The following is a 21,030-nucleotide window of genomic DNA, read 5'->3' on the forward strand; positions in this document are numbered from 1 at the left end:
GGAGTTAGCCCCCTGCACAGGATGCATCTGCTGGATGATAGACTGGTTTCCAATGCATGTGCCCTGATGCAATCACCATAAACAAATGCACTTTACTGCAGTTGATTTCATCTGCTCTGCTGAAGAACTAAAAAAAAAATAAAAAAAAGGATTTTCCACAGTTTTGGCTTGAGTCTGTGCCTTGCATTCTGGACCACAATCTATTTTGGGCGAGAGCATGCGAGGACTGTAGCACATTAGAAACTATGCCACATCCTTCTCTGGTGCCTTAGCTTATTTAGCTGAAAAATGGGCTTGTTCGTGACAGGCTGAACCATTTCAGTACAGTATTCAGTCAATACGTCGATTAAGGTAACAGTGTTTGGCTGGTAACCTTATCTATACAGGTTAGAAAAAAGCTCAACTCAAAACATAACCCTTTTATCCTTTAACCATTATGTATACTACACAATATATCCCTTTTAAGATACTCAGATATTCATACAGTTCTGACTCAAATTTTGCCCAGAGTCAGGGAGCCCTGTTCTCTGAGGTGCTAAGTGAGTTATGCTGTATAATCTAAGAGAAACATTGCAATATTTGTGCTGCACAGAACCTTCATAGCTCCCTGCACCCAACCGAGCCCTGCCCACCTCTGGCTGCACTCACTAAAGGCGTTCATCACCCTCAAAGGATAGAAAACAAGTGTTGCTGCTAAAGTACTTGGAAGAAATGATAATGTTTAATTCGATCCTGATATAAAAATAAGCATTGAAAAACCATGCAATACAATTCATGCCTCTTAGCGTCCATTTTCGATGCAGCGGGATGGTCTTTGGTTCAGATCCTTGCCCACTCACCACCTGAAACCTCCCCACCCCCACCCCGGCACCCCCATCCTTTCGCTCTGGTCTCCCCGACTCTACTCTGCTCGTCCCAAATACAGTTTCAGCAAACACCACATCACTAGAGCACAATGCAAGATATTACTAGGTGGTTTTGCAGAGAGCCAGTAGAGCGCTCACTCTCAAAACTAATGTGATGTAGCCCAGGGGCCGTGCAGAACTTACCAATGGCTCTCAATGGACTCTAAAACCCTCTCTCATTCCCATAAGTCTTATCTCCTTAAGTCCTCAAACTGAATGCCTGTCAGTCACTCACTGAAGAGCAATGGAGAGCAGAAGAACACACATATTCCCAACCTGATGGGGATTATGCACTTCTGAAATGTGGCGTAAAATGAACTGTAGAAACAGAGGCAGAGAAAGAGAGGCATCACTGTAAATAAACTGGAGAAGAGTTATCAGGAATCATGTCACGCCATTGGGAGATTCTAAGAAAGCTTTGAGAGACTTGGATATATCAAGATAATGTGCAGCATGATAAATCCTCTTCAGTGTGTGGGAGTGTTTTTGTTTGCAGTGCCAGGGACCATATGTAATTATCTGAGAAACTAATGGAAACATATGCATGCAGCATAGACAAACACATATGGGAATAGCAATAACTAGGTATCAAACTTGTATTTGAAGACACCCATGTAAAAATGTACTGTTCATTTCAAATAGGTAACGTTTGCTTGAACTACAGTATGTAAAATGGGACAATTATAATTTTTAAAATTTACATTATATTGCATCATATTGAGGTTAGTGTGCGATAGATTGGCGGTCTCTCCAGGGTGTATTCCTGACTCTTGCCCAATGCACAATGGGATAGGCTCCAGGCCTCCAGCACCCCCCGAGACCCTGCTCAGGATAAGCGGATATAGATAATGGATGGATGGCTGGATATTGAGGTTATTTCATATAGATTCAGTTTATTGCTTGTATGTTGTTGTTTTTTATTTATTCTCAGCCTGGTCTGAAAGCATGTGCATCTGCCTTTTCCCAATCTTTTTGGTCCATTGTTGATGGTGTTTGGCCCACTGGAGTCTTTTCTATCTACAGCACATACCAAGGGCTTTTTCCACATATACAGATCCTTTCAGATCAGTAGATTGTAGAACAATGTCTACTTGGCCCCACACATCTAAGCCTAACTTCTTCTTCTTTGCCATATTTCCTGCAACTTTAGGGCCTATTTTACTTGAACTACAGGCTAAAGGTTTTAGGCTACCTGGGTTTAAATTTTTTATTTTTTTTAAAACTCAAGGTAGATAAGATTTCACTCAATTTCCCTCCCTCCCACCCCTCTACCTCCCACTTTCCAAAATAACTGGATAGACTTCCAATAATGAATTTAATTGTAATTAAATGCAAAGGAGGCTATTTCGAAGAAAGTTGTATCTAAAATTATAATGTAAAACTAATTTTTTTGTGTTATTGTAGGTAGAAATTGAAAAAAGCCTGACCTCACTAATGCTTTTGGTGCTGAATGGAAGCGAATCCCTGCAGACAAGATCCAAAATCTAGTGGAAAGCCTTCCCAGAAGAGTGTAAAGGGGGTCCAACTCCATATTAATGCTCATGGTTTTGGAATGAGATGTTCAACAATACCTTTGGGTGTGATGTTCAAATATATATTTCAGTGTGGAAAAATATGTATCTGTATATTTCCTTTCTGTGTGGGGTTTGCACGTTACTCCTGGTACTCCGGTTTCCTCCCACAGTCCAAAGATTAGGCTAATTCGAGACTGTAAATTGCCCATATGTACGAGTGTGTGAGTGAATGGTAAGTGAATGGTGTGTATGTCCTGTGATAGAATACCTATGATAAACTGGTGACCTGTCCAGTGTGTATTCCTGCCTCTCACCCAACGCACGCTGGGGTAGGAGTACACCCCAACCCCACCCCCTGCTCCCCCGACCCCCCCTTCTTCCGTGACCCGGGCCAGGAATACGCAGGAATGTATAATGGATGGACGAATGGTTAAGGTGTTTTGACTAGTGACCATCATAATGTTAAAAATACTTTAAATTTGTTTGTTATCACAAGAGCAACTGTAACATCCACTGGCAAGGTAAGATGAAGGTGGGAGTACACTTGATAAGAAGGTGAGCAAAGCCAGAATCAAACCACAGCCAAACACGATAGTGACCCAAATCCAGCGCAAACTTAGACACTAGACATCACATACATATCAACACTACCTGCTGATATTATCATTTAAAAACACTTCCTGTATATGTAGCTTGCATTATCTGTTTTGTTCCTATTAGTCCAGACAAATGGCACTTTTAAAGATATTAATATTGGTGAGGCATTCATTTAATTAATGCAGATATGGACTGCTGCAGAGATGACCAAATCAATGTTCATTAAGAAGGGGGATTTCAGACAATCCAGGTCCACTCTCCTGTCAGAATGTGAATCAGTACTTTGCTTAGTCACGATCTCTGGCTTACTTATCCAAGTTAGGTAGTGCAGGACAGAAAAGTGGTAGTTTGGCACCTCTGCAAAGATATATTTTGTCTTATCAAAAGGCACACTGTAAAAAAGTGAACCAAATTATGACAACGTCACATATTTAGCATCATTCCTGATATTAACTAAGATATTTAATTTTGTTATTTCATTTGAATTCATTTCTGTGTTTTCTTTAAAATACTATTAAATTAAAGTAAAACCCTTAATTTGCTTAATTTTAGAAAAATAAGAAAACAATTGTGATTAATCAGAGTAAATCCTGTTTTTAACCATTAGGCCATACAATGAGGGTCGTATATTGGAAGCAGGTGCTTCCACAAAGGTGTGGTTCCTAAGTTACTAAATTAGTTAATATCCCTGCATGCTCAAGAATTTGTACAAAAATGCTGGACAGGCCTTGTTGCCTAAGATTATGGCTAGCATGGCTAAAAGACAAGACCTCAGTGACTTTGAAAGTAGGGTGATTGTTGGGGCATGGCAGGAGCTGATGTTTTAGGATGAAAAGTGTCTAAGGTGACTTTGGTATTAAACTCTGAAAGAAAGATATAATCAAAGGTCACCTGTTGGGGGAAGCACACTCTCCCAGATCGTGATGTCTGTGCATTAGTTCAAGGTGCAAGGCTAAACAGCCAAGCAACTCTAAATCAACTGGCTGCAAATTTCACTTTAGGGCATGAGCAGGCAGTTTAATCAAGACTGGTTTGCTGAAAACTCTGCAGAGCAGGATAACATAGCTGGATCGCAGTGCACAAGCCACTTATTTCACTTGCCAATGCACAGCATCAAGGACAGTGGGGCAAAAACACAGACAATGGACAACTGAACAACAGAGAAATGTGATCTGGTCAGATGAATCAACCTTCGGCATTTTCTCAACAAATAGATGAGTTCTGGTTTCAATTTTACTTTTGGTTCCAACAGTGTAGGGTTCTGACAGTTTCATAATGGTGTGTGATGCTTTTTCCTGACATGATTTAGATGTACTCATCCCGTCAGCGAGCAAGGTCAGTGTTAATCTCTATTTAATGATTCCAAGTGATCATAATCATCTCTTTTTCATATTTTAAAGAACCACTCTCTCCCCCCCACCCCAAATGTCACAATATAAATTTCACTACTTGAAGAAATAGCTATAACTGTATCTGTAACCACAGCTAAAAAAATATGCATAGCTATCACAGTATTTTAAAAAAGTATTACATACATGTTGGCTACATAGAAATGTTATAGCATAGGCCATGAACCCCAGAGCTGGACAAGCCAAGCGGATATAGAAAATGGATGGATGAATTTAGCAAAGCCCAATACCTGCAGGTATATACACCTTTTTTTTTTTTTTACAGAATCAAACTCCATTACTGCTCAAATTGCATTACTAAAATAATGAAACAGGGTTACTGTGTGTGCGTTTTTATTTCTTTCATTTCTTTAAAGTTTGTTATAATATAACAGCCTACATTTCAAGGTTGAGTCTGATGGAGCATCTGTTGTCCCTGACAGTTCTGTGCCAACTTCTGCTCTTAATTAATTAGCTAAGTCTTGATTATGATCTTACATTTGCATAAGCACCAGCTACACCCGCAGGCTGCAAGTGTATTGTAAAGAGTTTACTGTGCTCAAGTACAAAAGGGAACCAGCGTAGTTTAGGCTAAAGAGCTGTCAGAAAATTAAAACTAAGCTAATTGGCTGGAATAAGAACTACCACACTGACTTGCCCTTTGTGCAACCTTACCATGATGGGAGAAGGAGTGCTCCACATCAACACTGACAGGAGTCATCAAACACCTGATTGCAACAACTGACTAGGCTATGCTGTTGAAAGTTACTCTCCAAAAAGTCTGTGACAACCATGACCTCAGTGACAAATGCCCAGCCACAGTAACCAGTATAATGTATTCATTGACTCATTGGTTGCTTCAGCAGTGCGGGAGGTTGTCCTGCTGCAAGGAAAAGTGCCTTCCAATGAGCTTTGGGGTATTTTGTTGGATCTGAGCAGGTAAGACATTTTTGTAAAAAAAAGTGAACCAGTTATATTGTCATTATAGAGTCATTTTTTAAAAATCCTTATTGATTTTTGTTTGACTTAATCAGCTATAATTGAACTATTCTTCCACAGCCCGTTGACCATATACTTTTAACGTTGTCAAGCAAAACTCTGGTTGATAATTCTATTTGGACCATTGTTATGCAAAAACCTCTTTGGTTGTTAATTCTATGATTCCATAAAAGCAATGATCAGGAAAAATAGCTCCTTCTTGTTATACAATTAGCACCAATTTTGGTTATTTTTGTCATTACATTATTGCCCTAACTTAATCAAATGTTTCTCCCTCTGTCTTGCTTTTCAAAATGGTTTGGCGATGCAGTGTAGACATAGCGGCTTTCTTGTCCCTCTCAACCGAGTTTGCAAACTAACATTATGCTAGGTTTTCCATTACTCCCATTAGACTACCTAGTTAACCCCATTGCACAAATGCCAAATCTGCCCAATCCTTGCCCATTTAGGGGGTACCATATTTACAGCTTTATAACTCCAGATGCGAGCACCACAGAGACTTGAAAAATGGCTTTAAAATGAAGCAGGACATTTACAATACTAATACTAATACTTAGATTAGTTTATATTCATAATTCTGGAAGAAATAAAGTGCCACAATTGTCTATGCAAAAAATCAAAAATGAATTTGCTGTTTTTTTAGTTTGCAATGAAATACTGGTCCCAAAACAGGTTAAACTATAGATGTCCTGGATCAAAACCTCCTTAACCACAAGTGCCTAAGGGTAGATATGCAGAACTACTAAAGATCTATGAAGCAAAAAGTAAGCAGTGTACCCAGTGTCTCCAAATCAATCCAAATTGTCTAAATTATGCATTGCTGTAAATCACAACATAATCATATATTTTACTACAAATAAACTGTTTTGACTCAAGAAACTCACTTTTGCATCATTCTTAAGTGGGAATTACAGGTTTTCCATCAGTACAGTGGTCTAAAATATCTAGGGGTCCAGAAACATATCCAAAATCTCTCCAAAAATGAATAAAATGCTTTTTTTCTATTATAAACCATATACTGTAAATCTTCCCCTTATGAAGGTTTACGATGAAACATTGAGATTTAAAAATAATGCAAAAACAATCACACAATGTGGTACAGTACCTAAATGTTTAATCGTTAACTCCCTTATGTTTTTCTGTACTCTACAGTATGTAATGTTTTCTTGTATGGGGATGGGACGACATTAAAACAATATTCAACCGTCCACCACGTTTTGGCAATGTTCCAGCTCACGTCGCATCCCATGTATTAAACACAAATCCTACTGAACTACCGACTGAGCTATCAATGGACGCTTGCATTACAATGTGAAATATCTCCATTATAAAATACCACTAACCAATTTAAAGACGACTCAATTTAAAAAGTATAACCAAACATACAACCATATATACATATAACCAAAATATTTTGAGCAGTAACACTTCCATGGATAGCCTACCTAGCTCACTGGCAAGCTGATATGCTAGCTAAGCATATTCGTTTTGCTGAGAAACATAAATTGAAGATAACTGAACATAATTGTATTATTAATGTCATACATATAACGTGATTACATGACACAGTACAGTCACGGATGGAAATTAAACTCCGTAAATATTTGATAATATATTTTAAAACATAACGGCAGACAGTCAGCTAGCCTCAAGTTTGTTCTGCAATCGTTCGTTCAGGTTGATGGGCTTTTCCGCACTGGACTGTCAATCACATTGTAAAAATCACAGAACCGCTTAACTCTATGGTTTTGGCTCCAAATTGACAACATGGCCACGCCCGCCATTGAGCTTCAAAACGTGTTTTAGAGACCCACGGAGAGTCAATGGGTGACATCACAGTAGCTTTGTCCATATTTTTTACAGTCTCTGTACCGGACTCTCTCCTGACGTCGACAGCATAACACTAACTGGAACAGCTGTATACAGAACAGCTGTATCGGTTTTTTTGTTGCTCTGCCTTTGTATTTCTGGCTCACTGACACTCTCCTGACACTGTCAGTGCCATCGAGTTTCATTTCCTTCCCGTCATCTGATTCAGCCTCACTATACAGCCTCAGCTATTAAGTGCAATTTCCTTTATTTTTCAATAGAAATTAATGCAGAAAACACATTTAACACAAAATTACACAAAACCTTCATAATTATGAACAATATCAAATATTTCAGTATCTAGGGATCCCAGCCTTTACCTTTGTAACAGCCTCCATTCTTTTCAGAACATTGGGTAAAGTTTTTCTAAGAAATCTGCAGGAATATTTTTTCCATGATTCTTGTAAACTCCTCCAAACTTCGGTCTTAGAATCGGGCTTAATTCCAAGAAACCCAAACACATTCAATAATATTGAAGTCTGTTGTTCTGAGAACACCAGCAGTTTTATCTTCTTAGCAGTGTGCTTGGGGTCATTATCTTACTGTAGAATTAATTTGCTCCCAATCAAACATTGTCCAGAGGGTAATTGCATGATATGTTAAAATTTATTTGTATCTACAGACGGGTGCCAAATTAAAGGAAAAACCTGAATAAATGCATGGAGAAAGAAAGAATGCAGATGCTTCCAAACATCCGAACATGCTCTGAGGCATGTTCAAAAATGCTTTGAAAGAGGATCCATTATTGGGGCATGGATGGCAGGAGCTTCCGTCATAAAGACTGCTCAACTGGCTAGTGTTTCAATAGGAACAGTGCCTAAAGTGACATCTGAATTTAGATCTTTGGGAAAGACATCAGTGAATAGGGTCGGAAATTGTGGTCAAAAGCGCACATTTGATGACCGTGATGCTCGTGCATTAGTGCAATATGGACGGAAAAATAGAAGAGCAACTCTTCCTCATGCGACTGAAAATGTTTATACAGGATGTGATCAGGTGTGAGCAAGAACAGTCCATCGACAACTACATTGAGAGGAATATTATAGTAGGGTTGTAGTGCATAAACCCCTGATTACAAAGACAAATGCACAATTGAGAGTTCAGTGGTGTGAAAACCACAGGCACTGTTCTACAGAGTTGTGGAAAAAAGTGATATGGTTAGATGAGTAATCCTTTACCATATTCTCGACAAGAGGGCGAGTGCATGCGTGGCATACACCAAGAGAACGGTACAGGCCTGAATGCTTGACCCCTACAGTGAGGGGGTCCGGTGATTCTGTTATGCTATGGGGGGCATTTTCCTGGCATGGTTTGGGTTGACTTGTCCCCTTTAAGGGAAGGGTCAGTGCAAATCAAAAGTTATCATCTTCATCCTGTGATGAAACATTTCTATCCTGATAGGAGTAGTCTGTTCAAGGATGACAATGTCCCATTCCACAGGGCACGAGTGGTCACTAAATGGTTTGATGAGTATGAAATTGATGTGAATCATGAATTACCAGATCATAACTCAATTGAACACTTATGGGACATTTTGGACCAAAGTGTTAGACAGCGCTCTCCACCAACATCATCAAAACCAAATGACGGAATATCTTTTGTAATAATGGTATTCCATTCCTCCAGTAGAGTTTCAAGACTTGCAGATTCTATGCCAAGGCACACTGAAGCTGTTCTGGTGGCTTGTGGTGGCTCAACACCTTACTAAGACACTTTATGTGGGTTTTTCCTTTAATTTGTCACCTGTCTGTATATATACTTACACTTTTGAAGAATACCAGTGTAGGACTGTGTGTACAGTTTCTATTTTATGAGCTACAGGTAAAGCATCCTGTAAAAGTTCAATCCTAGTCTGCATTTCACTGATTTCTACATAGTTAAAGACAGTGGGTTGCATTTCACCCTGAAAATTTGACAGCAAATGCACTTAACTGTAAATAATTCAGCTCCAAAGAACACTATTGCATGTTGCATGTTGTGATCAGTGCGTTAATCAGTGTTGTGTTCAGTGCGTTAGTCAGAGTGTTGTGTTCAGTGCGTTAATCAGAGTGTTGTGTTCAGTGCGTTAGTCAGAGTGTTGTGTTCAGTGCGTTAATCAGAGTGTTGTGTTCAGTGCGTTAGTCAGAGTGTTGTGTTCAGTGCGTTAGTCAGAGTGTTGTGTTCAGTGCGTTAGTCAGAGTGTTGTGTTCAGTGCGTTAATCACAGTGTTGTGTTCAGTGCGTTAGTCAGAGAGTTGTGATCAGTGCGTTAGTCAGAGTGTTGTGTTCAGTGCGTTAATCAGTGTTGTGTTCAGTGCGTTAGTCAGAGTGTTGTGTTCAGTGCATTAGTCAGAGAATTTTGTTCAGTATGTTAATCACAGTGTTGTGTTCAGTGCGTTAGTCAGAGAGTTGTGATCAGTGCGTTAGTCAGAGTGTTGTGTTCAGTGCGTTAATCACAGTGTTGTGTTCAGTGCGTTAGTCAGAGAGTTGTGATTAGTGCGTTAATCACAGTGTTGTGTTCAGTGCGTTAGTCAGAGTGTTGTGATCATTGCTTTCAGCTACTACAATTGTAATGGTGATTGTACATAGTTTTCACTGACAACAATAAATAGTGATATGCAGCCAAGTTATTTTTCTAAGATCCAGAGGGAATAATTGAAAGGAATTACTCTTTCACATTGCACAGGCCACATGCAGACTTGCCAATGTGGGGAAGGAGGGTCACACTGGTCCACCTTTAAAAAGTGCACCTGGCTGGAAGAGAAGGCCACATCCCTGCACTAATTCCTATTAAGGGATGCTGGGCCTTTCTGAAAGACTTCAGTGATCCAGCAGTAATGGAGCGGAGGGTAGAAACAAGCACTCAGGGGCCCCCTGTTCAGCTGTCCGCTCCTCCGTGTGCATCTGGGCAGATCCCGCACACTTTCCGCCTCGGCAGGCCAGGCAGAACAGCCAGGGAGGCGGGCGGGAGAAGTGACCGTCCCACCAATCTAACAGCCACTTCAGACACCCTGGGGACACTTGGCAGGCGTAAGCGACTGGTCATTAGCATTCCGAACGAGAACTGGGGTAATTGAAAAGCCTGGGGGAGGGAGGGGGAGGCAGGTCCCATAGACTCAGCGGTGTTTGTATTTGCCGGACGAGCGCCTGACATGTGAGACTCCGGGGCTCCCGCGCGCACGGCACCGCACCGAAAGGGAACTGACCTTCAGACGACGGGCGACCGGAGCCGCGTTACCCCAGCGTCTGCTGCCGTAATGAGATAAGGGAGTCGCCACCCCGCCTGAAATGCTAATGCTACCACTTCTGGGACCCTCCAGCGCACAGCAACTTATACGTCTGCAACCCGGAGAGAAAGTGCATATTAACACCCGGCCAGTCCCCCACGAGTAATTATCCAAGCAAGATGACCGGACAAAATGGGAACCGTTGGGCAGAGCTCAGATCAGACCACAGGGTTACGGACCAGCAGAACAAAGGCGCACGGGTGTGGTCAGCAAGGCTACAGTGGCTAAGCAATGAAGTGATATTGATAAAAAGGTTGGACTCATAATCCATCAACAAAAACACATGGAACACTGAATAATGCCTTCAAAATATATAATCTGGGATATCAACAAAACAATAAATAATAAAGTGCCATACAATTTAATATGCACATGGTATCCTCTACTTTTCTTTCATCTTGAAGTAACAAGCCACGCTCTGACAAGATAAGTCTTACAGGAGTTGCTGGGAATTCTCTGGGAATAAAGGGATTGTGCATGGAGTTCAAAAGGATATTTAAATGTCCTCCTCATGTCAATACCAATATGTCACAACATATAATACACTTAACTTTTCAGAGGATTACCTGGGAATTAATCAATGTTTTACTCTCACAATGAAAAGCAAACCTCTTGCAGTCTCCTATTTGCACATAGTGTGCTCCATAATATTTTGGACAAAGACATTTTTTAGATATTTTGGTTTCACCATATAGAAATTACAGCACTTTTTATGCATAGCCCTCCCCCCCCCCCCCCCCCCCCCCCAATTTCAGGGCACCATAATGTTTGGGACAAATGGCTTCACAGCTGTTTCTGATGAGTCAGATTTGTTAAATTGCTTCCTTCATGCAGGAATGAGACAGCTTTCAGCATCTGGTCTTAATTCTAGGCTTTGGAGTCTGTTATTGCCATTGGTCACCACAAGGGCCAGAATTGTGCCAATGAAAATCAAGGAAGCCATTATGAGGCTGAGAAATGATAAAAAGCAGTCAGAGGCCAAACCTTAGGTTTACCAAAATCAACTGTTTGGAACATCATTAAGAAGAAAGCTGAGCTCAGTAATCGCGAAAAGAAGACCAAAGAATTCTCACCATAATGAAGAACAACCCCTGTCCAGCAGATCAGAAACACTCTTCAGGAGGCAGGTGTGGATGTGTCAGTGACAACAGTCCACAGAAAACTTCACAAACAGAACTATAGAGGCTACACTACACAATGCAAACCACTAGTTAGCCACAAAAACAGGATGGCCAGGTTACAGTTCGCTAAGTACCTAAAAGGGTTCTGGGAAAATGTCTTGTGGACAGATGAGACCAAGATTCACTTGTATCAGATTCACTTGTATCACCAAGTGTGGAGGCCAATAGGAACTGCCCAAGATCCAAAACGCATCTGTGAAACATGGTGGTAGGGATATTATGATTTGGGCATGTATAACCCCTTTCACACAGCTAATACCACATCTGAGCCGCCTCTGATGCGGTAACAGGTTCCTTTTCCCACAGAATTTGTAATGCGGTGTTCAAGCTGTATTTACCTTTCACACACAGTAGAACTCAACTCTCGTGAATGAACTGTTTACGTTCCGTTACCATAGTAACACACTTGATGTAGGCCCAAAGCTATAACGTTACTTGTTATTTATTTTCGTTGCAATCTTCTTGTAATTTCCGGCAAAACAATCAAACAAACAAACAAACAAACAAACAAACATGTTACATTTTGAAGTGCAAGTGGTCACATTTTTTATGTTATTAGTTTTCGCGATCTCAATGGGTCCAGGTATTTCCCCTGTATGCCATTTTTTCGGTTGAGAGATAGGTGCGCGTGAACACAGATCTGTAACGTAATTCGAACGCCGCCAAGAAAGCAGTCGTCGATGCTGCTTTCCGTTCCCACTGGAGAAATGCGGTAGTTCAGGCGCCTCGAAAACACCAGGAGAGGCGTTTTCGATGTGGTATTTTAAAAGCTGTCGCAACGCGTTCACACAGACATAGGTGCGGTATCGAAGCTGTCTTGAAAACTCCTTTTTTCTTCTGTGTGAAAGGGGTATATGACTGCCACAGATACTGGCTCACTTGTCTTTGCTGATAATGTAACTACTGATAGCAGCAGCAAAATTAATTCTGAAGTGTACAGAATCATCTGATCTGCTGAAGTTCACTCAAATGTTTCTAAACTCATTGGACAGCCATGGTCATCCCAAGACAATGGTCCCAAGCATACTACTAAAGCAACAAAGGAGTTTTCCAAAGGCAAAAATGGGAAAATTCTTGATTGACCAAGTCATTCCCCTGAACTGAATCCAAATGAGCATGCATTTCTTATGCTGAAGAGAAAACTTAAGGCAACTTAAGGTGGATAAAGTGCTGTAATTTCTACATGGTAAAAATTAGTGCATAAAGTGCACGTGTTTGATTACACATCTAATATTGTGGAGTGCAGGGCCAAATCAAGAAAAAATATGTCTTTATCCAAAACATTATCATGCTCAGAAGTGTTCACCACAGCAACAGTGGGTAAGACTTATACACGGGGCACATCTGCAGGGCATGATGTACTGTGATAACACACTAAAATATACTACTTGCTACTGGTATTCAGTAGCTTAATACACAACATCCAACTTTTACATCTGGCTGTTAAAGGTCAAATGAAGCAGGTTAATATAAAGTGAGTTTTTTTTTATATGAAGAATAATAGCAACTGATATTTAAACCAACTAGTCAAATGAGAAAAGCTGCCTGTGGAATGTGAGAAATAGGCTACAGCTCTTTAAAAAGACCAGCAAAAGTGTGACTTTGCATTGACTCCTGCTAATGATCAGAATAGCATCATTTATATAACCCTGAACAATCATTCTGAGATGACTGTTACAGCATGATTCCTACAGTAATAGCATAGTTGGCAAGAGAGGTGGGGAGGAGAGAAGAGGGGGTCAAATAGCTGAGAATGAACAAATCACCCAAAATACTGCAGAAAAGGGTATTCCAAACAACATACGGGAATCTAAAGTGAAAAGCCACATGGTTTGGAATGTATAGTAACAATACAACTGTTCAATTCAGACATAAGCACTTGTTCAGTATATCTGCAGCTACCATTACGGCTACTTTAAAGTCCGTCAGTAGGTTGGCATGCATGTGAGCCAGTTAGCACATGTATGGGTCAACATGCACGTGCATCCATGTGCGTAAGATTGCTTAGGTTGGGAGTGCGAAGGTTGATGAACGCTGAAATGAACACTCAATGCAGTGCTTCCTAAACACAGCGACTGGACCGTGTGGTTTATTACCATTTTGCTCTGTATTAACGCATCCCACTAAATCAGAGGTCTCTGAAAAGGTCTACAATTAACTTTTTATTGGATTTATCAAGGATTCAGTGGCTGCCATCCTATTTCTTCCATGGCACTGCGAGCATTATGCGAGCAGCTAATTGTCAGAAGTGATTTATTAAGTCTTGCTCACTCTCCTCTTCCTCATGTCTGTCTGAAGAGGAAGGCCATGAGTCAGACAGGGAAGCCAATTAAAATCCATGTACTTCACACTCAACGCTGCCCAAAATATTAGCGTCAGGTATAGATCAATAGTTTACGTGCGATCCTGCTGGCAGCAGAAAAACGATATCATCTTGGGTCATGTGACAGGACAATTCACTGGGGAGAGGCTCCAGCTGGTTCGCTGTGGGTGATTCACAACACCACTCTTTACTACGACTGGGACTGAGTCACAGCAGTCTGTCTTCTTTATGTGTGGCATTCAAGATCCCCGTACACACCCAGAGCATCACACTTAAAGCCGCTCACAGCCAGTTCAAAAAAAAAAGTGAAATGCAGAACAGCACAGTCTTTGAAAATAACCCCCTCGCAGCTTCAAAACATTGTGCCAGCTTGCATTCTGCCTTTTTTCTTAATTTGGGAACTGTATGGCTTGAAACTCTCCACTCTGAATAGAGGCATCTAAAGCAGGATAAGAGCTCACCGCACATCTGAGACCGCTTTTCATTTCACTGCAGTCGCTCTCAACGCCACGAGACTGGAAAGCTGGGGCACAGCACAATTCCGTGACAGTGCTGCAGTAAGGTATCCACATGACAATTAGCAGCATTATGGCGTGCAGTCCTCCAGCGCTAATGAGAAAAAAGGCAAACCTGCTGCAGCTGCAAATGCAAGATGTGGGCAAGTTGTCTCTTGTCTCAGACCTGAATAAACAGAGCCTACAGAGAGCAGCCTACACGTCCTGCTAATCTCGCACCAAATCAGCAGGGAGGACAAAGACCGGGCTAGACGAAGAACTGAATCTCAGCACAAATTCAGACCCAGTGCTCTTAATGTTCAAGCCAACAATGCAATGCAAAGCATAAAGTTAAGAGGTTGCTTTCATTCTGTGTAGATGGTAAGAGTAGGCTATGTACTGCCATTAGACATTGACTACATTATGGCCTATTAACTCTGACATAAATAAAATATAAGTGCTCTCTTCCATTAGTTATGAAGCACAACACAAGTATGAAACACTTGGAGCTATTTTCAGCCAGAATTTGATTTTTACTTTACATCCATGGTGCACTCCCCCATTTATCATTAAGAGTTAACTGAGTGTGAGTCTGCCTACATTTCCCAGAAGATTGACTGGAGTCCTCTCGTTACCTGAGGTAGCTGTGCCGTCCTGAAGCCCCACTAATGCTCATATTAATCATACTGACACCTGGCTTGCGTTAAACAAAGAAAATATGTGAATTGAATACATAAAGGCACATCTGGTGCAGTTAGCAAAGGGACTGCTTATTCCAGGTATGCACACGCCTCAATCAACCTTGTTGGAAAATGTAATTAAAAGTTTCACTGAAACAAAAAATGAGCACCATATGTTTCTCTGCTTGTTTGGTTCTTTAAACACTTCAAATGGCTTGTAGATGTTTTTGATTGATAAATACCATAGTACCCTAATCATCACTGGATGAGAATATTATGGATATTTGTCCACATGCTGTATTTAACAACTGATTTCCTTTTGAAAGCTACAAAATAGCCAGGGGCACATAAACTCCTTTTGAATTGTTACATTTCTAATAACACTAATTTTTCACCAAAACTATAAAATATCCTATTTGACATATTGGCTAGACTACCAGAGAAAAATTCATCAAAATCAATCCGCTTAAATGTTAATTTTAAGTTAGTATTACCCTTTTTTAAAAAACATGAATTGCTGCAATAATGTGCATACAATTTCAGTTCGTATTGTCCAAAGCCTTTCCTCAGTGGCAGTAAAAAGCCAAATCTAATTTGCCTTCCTCCTCCCCTCCTGCATATTGTGAGTTAATGTTCCATGCACAGAGAGTTACAACTAATGACAAGCACAGCCTGCGGGAAAAAAATGTTTTCCAGAAGCACGTAGCCTATAAGCTTTTTTTGCTGGTTGAGAGTCACATAAAGGAAATGCCTGCTATTCCGATCCGTCTACCTGGCATGCTTTAGAGAAAACCGGTTAGGCACGGAATGAGAGATGGGACCTAAATTAGCAGTAGCCCAAATTATTTTAATAGGCCTATCCAGTACTTTGAAATATAATCACCCATCGCGCAAAAGATGGATTTAGTCCGCTATCATTTCCTGTTTCCCCTAAGAGTCACGATCAAAGCGATCGGGTTTTAACTTCAGCATAGTAGCTGAGGTAGTGAGGGAGTCCCGCAACGGTGCCGAGATTGACTCACCACCTGACCAAGAGCGGACACCTGGGTTTGTGTTACCCCTATATCGTCTGACTAGCGGCTCGGTAAAGTGCATGCACTCAATTAATTAATACTTACATCTAACCTGTAATTCATTCCTCCAAAAACATCAGCTCGCCGTAATTGTTTCCTCTCCATTCTACTCCATACCTCCAAAAGCGCGCCTCGTTAGTTTTCGTAATATGAGTTTCAGGTTACCGTCAATAAAAGCGCTTACGTAACGACTTCTGTATTTGTATCAATAACAATAACTGTTTGATTTAAGCTCTCAACTTGCTCTTGTCTTACTGATTGAGGACAGCATGCTAATTCACACCCGTTCTCGTAAACAGAGGGCACTCAGGAGGTAGAGAACGAAAAATAAAAGAAAAGTCATCTTTCTATCTGAACACTTCAGCACATATTTACTGCAAGGAGGAGAGCGTGGGGACATACCTGCGCCGTTGCCACTTCCCGCTGCTGGGAGAGTGAATGTGCGCCCCGCAACAATGATACAGCTGCTGCCAATGTGACAGCGCGGCTCTCATTACACGCTTTTCACAGAGGGGTTGCTCCAGCTCCTGGAGGTGGTACTTCTCCGTCTAATGACATCTGCTTCTGTCTTTAAACTCATTGGCTAACGGGAATGATTCCCATTTACCCGGCCTCACTGTCTCTCCCCCCACCCCCGCCTTACCTACCACTATCTCCTTGCAGCTACCTCTTTTCTCTTACGTCCAGTGAGCTCTGTCCCTCTGTTCCGCGCTCCTCAGTGTTCCACGCGCTATTGCGCTTGCTTTATCTTATACCAACAATCCTCCTCTCTCCCGCTAACGCCCCGTAGCATCCCCACAGTCTTACAACGCGCCCCAGTATTCTTTTCCATTTTAATTTTTTTTAAATCGTTCCCTCTGCGTGTAGTAAATTCTTCATTATTTCCATTATTGTCAGCTGCTTACCCGGTCTCAGTCTTCTCGTCGTAAAGTAACTAATTTAAAAGTTACTAATTTAACCTTCAAAATAGTTTTCAGCGAAAGACAGAAACGGCAAGGATATTAAACTCTCACTATAATTCCGGTTTACGAGTTAAGTTTTTGCCCCCGGTTAGGCTATTCTCAAATCACCAATTTGAGCTCTTGCTGTATAGTAATTCCATCATGATATCATATGCATTTCACCGAACCTTCGCCGCCCTTTCTCGTGCAGTTCACGATTGATAGAAACTTTTTCATTTTTGTTAACGATTCGAGCAATACTCCGATTATTTATTTATTTATTTATTTGAATAATGTAATTGAATGGTTGATCTGATTGATTCTAATGGACCCTCAGCTGTGTATTAAGAATCTGGCGTCTATAATGTAAATGAAAGAACCCACGTCTATGCTTCAATGTAATAAAAACTGGGAGGTAAAGTCCTTCGGACACTGTACATTTAAGAGTGCTTTGTATACTCATGCATACAAAGGACTATATAAGTCCTTAAAACTTGCTAAATCTAGGCATGCCATAAAAAGTCTTTATATCAAAATGAAGCCAAGTTACAACAAACAATACTGGCTATCTTTTCTCAAATTAAATTAACTATATTTCAAAGCACTGCTACTCAATATTTCCTAAATTATTCTGTGTAACTTGGCCCTGTGTTTTTCCATCTTACCATCTGGACATTAAATGTTTATGTGTCACATAAAAGTGTGAAATTAAAATAATTTATAGTGGAAACAATCTGAAACTGAGCTGTGTTATATTTTAAAATTGTAAAAAAATTCTTTTTAAAAGTACACTATATGTTTGAACAATTCTGTGCATCAGGTGCTTTGGGTTTCGAAAAGCACATCATGAATAAAATGTATTATTATTTTTTATTTATTTATTATTTTACATTGTAAAATAAATTATACTATTGTACATACTTTATCTGTCCCACAAACATACAGTACAGTAATGGGGCAAATATATGTCTGGATAGTTTTGTAATAGTCAATATTTATTTAATATTGATTATTACAATCAATATTTGATTTTCTATAGTGTAATGATTCTATGGTTGTATGGAAGTCTCTTTGCAAATGTATGTGCTGATCTACTGTATGCTGCTAGAAAATTTTTGTTTATTTTTATTTATCTTTGTCTATCTACAGTATCTACAAGAATATTTAGTAAAATAACTTAAGAGCCAACTATGAACATATCTGTTCTGGAGTGTATGTTTTCATCAGCTGTTTAAAACATTCATTCTTCTTCCATGAGACAATTTTTGTTATTTGACACTTTGATGAGACACAAAGTTTGAATGACCTCATACTCTTCATATGGTGAGACGAAAAAACACAGGGCCAAGTTACATTAAATAATTTAGGACATGCTAGGTAGCATTGCTTTCGAATAGAGCTTGTTTAATTTGTGTGAGCAAAGACAGCCAATATTGTTTGTTGTTACTTGGCTTAATTTCCAGATCAATACTGTTAACAGCAGGTCCAGATTTAGCATGTTTTAATGACTTATGTAAATGTAAAAATGTAAAGAGAGAGATGCATGCACATCCACACATTCTAGCTGAAAGAAACCCAGTCGTGGATTCAGTCATTTTTCCTTTACCATGAATTAGAAATAAATGAAAGTGTAATATTTTTAAATGGATCATGGTAGGTGTTTTCATGGCTTGTATTTAAGGCTAATTGTTTTTGGTTTTTACTGATTTTCACCGAAAAATACCCCAATTTTAAACAGGAGCGGATTTGGTTTAAACCGATTTTCACCCATATTCTATGTTTGCATGGATCAAAAAAAAGTTGATCCTGTTTGTGTGAGATTAGGTAAACAGTGGCTGCATCTCAAACGGCAAAAGTGTTGCCTTCGCGGGCAGTATTTTAAGGCAGGAATGCATCGAGGCACGTCTCATTCGAAAGTTGCGTGTATCCTTCACCGTGAAGGATATAGGTCTTTGCGATTATCTCAGGTTTCTGAAAACAGCAGAAACCACCAATTGACAGGCTGCCAATCTATCTCTATCTACCCATTCACTCACCATTCACTCACCTCACACACTCATACCTAATGGGCAATTTAGAGTCTCCGATTAGCCTACCTGCATGTCTTTGGACATTTGGACAAATTGTGATTTATCTGTAATACATTTTTCTAGCTTCAAAGACAGTGACTGTCAAGTGATTATAATGAATGACCAATTCAAAGCAAGTTTTTGAATGGAGAACTGGTTCTGACACTGAAGGACAGGTGTCCACAGCTCCTGTTTTAGTTTGACATTTAAACTCTACTGTTCAATGTTAGATAACTGGTCTGCTAAACTACAGAAATATCGCATTAGGTAACTGAGCTGGCTTTTGTCATTTTAAAACATGGCTAGCAGCATACCATTATGAATTGGCAGGAGTAGTCAAAGCCAGACACTATGATGAACTAGTTAGCCTTATATTACATGATTTACATTTGTCTGATTTATTCCCACAATGTTATGTGAACCATTACTATCAAAAATGTTAGTAATCTAAAATTAGCTAGCTAGCTGGCAAGTTTAATCTGTTCTACTCATAGATCACAGTAGTTTTTCCCTCCCACCCGGCCACAGCATCTGGCTTCAGTTGGTTTCTGATCCAAATAACAAATGGACCTCATTCATCAAAGCCAATTATGGGGCATATATTTCACAGTACTTAATATTACTAGATTGAGTATAACACTACTAATGTAATAAAGCTGCTTGTTTTGTTAAAAAATGTCATATGCAAGCAAAAATCTGTGTGATGCCACAACTTTCTATCTTTGTTCTTGGAGTATTTGACAAAATAATTTCCATTTACAAATGCACCTTTTAAAGGCCAAGCTTGAAACGTAAATTTCCGGCTTGGAAATCACTGTTATTTCCCACCTGCCTCCTATTGTTTCAGTGGCAATGTGTGTGATCATGAACACTGGAACATTCCATTCACAGAATATAGGTCATGATTGGTGAACATAGCTCATTTTTACACATTGTTCAAATGAAATTAATTCAGTATTTGGTCTTATAAGGTTGATCGTAACAATTGAAAGAGGCAAAAATACAGTGTGTACTACTGTGCAACTAGGAAAGGAAATAATGTTGACAAGCCCAACTTTAGAAGATGTTTAGGTGTGGGTGCAGTGTCCAGGTTGCCCAAGTATTGAACTTTGAAGAGCACAGTACTTGCATGATGAGAACCTCCCCATAATGTACATATCCTTGCATGCAATTACAAATGACACCTAGGCTATCAATAAAAAGTAAGAAAAAGAACAATGTCCAACATATGTTGCAGTGTTGTGTCAATCATTCTTAAACCTCAATGAGTTGCGCATAAATGGGTCACACAGTATAATCTCATCACAAAAGATTCTCTCTTGTCCAAAATGTACTGGGCTTCCCCTTCTCCATAAAAGCAACAAAAATGGCATACTTTGAAGGGGAAGGCAATTTTAGGGTTGTAGCAAATTTATTGCGGATGGTAAACATTTTATTAAAATAATTGTGATTTGCAGGTGAAAGTATCTATATGTCACTTTCATGAAACATGCCTGAGAATGTTGAAACAACGTGGTTCATAATGCATTATATAAATAAAAATTATGAATTCAATACTAAATTAATACCAGTTAACAACAAGATAAAGAATAGAAAGTTGTAATTTGTTGAACCTCATTTATTGTTGGATCCTTTTTTGTATGTGTTTATACTTTTCAGAAAAAACACACCTCTGATCATTTGGCTTTATCTGCTGTAGTTCTGTAGAGACACACACAGAGAAGTGGTGCAC

The 21,030-nt window shown here is 39.8% G+C and overlaps 1 protein-coding gene across 5 annotated transcripts in view; it reads right to left on the reverse strand.

Annotated features, from left to right (window-relative positions):
• Positions 1 to 21,030, reverse strand: part of LOC118223263 (thrombospondin type-1 domain-containing protein 7B-like) — a 351,386-nt gene that overhangs the window by 216,483 nt on the left and 113,873 nt on the right. For 3 of the 5 annotated variants that reach the window (XM_035409551.1, XM_035409548.1, XM_035409552.1), the window contains exon 1: positions 16,691 to 16,995. The exons of the other annotated variants lie outside the window; for them this stretch is intronic. The gene's annotated coding sequence lies outside the window, so the exon portion shown is untranslated. Of the gene's footprint in view, positions 1 to 16,690; positions 16,996 to 21,030 lie in introns of those variants that run through there. 5 annotated transcript variants of the gene reach the window in all.

This window comes from Anguilla anguilla, chromosome 3 (assembly GCF_013347855.1).
Source record: "Anguilla anguilla isolate fAngAng1 chromosome 3, fAngAng1.pri, whole genome shotgun sequence".
Lineage (NCBI taxonomy): Eukaryota > Metazoa > Chordata > Actinopteri > Anguilliformes > Anguillidae > Anguilla > Anguilla anguilla.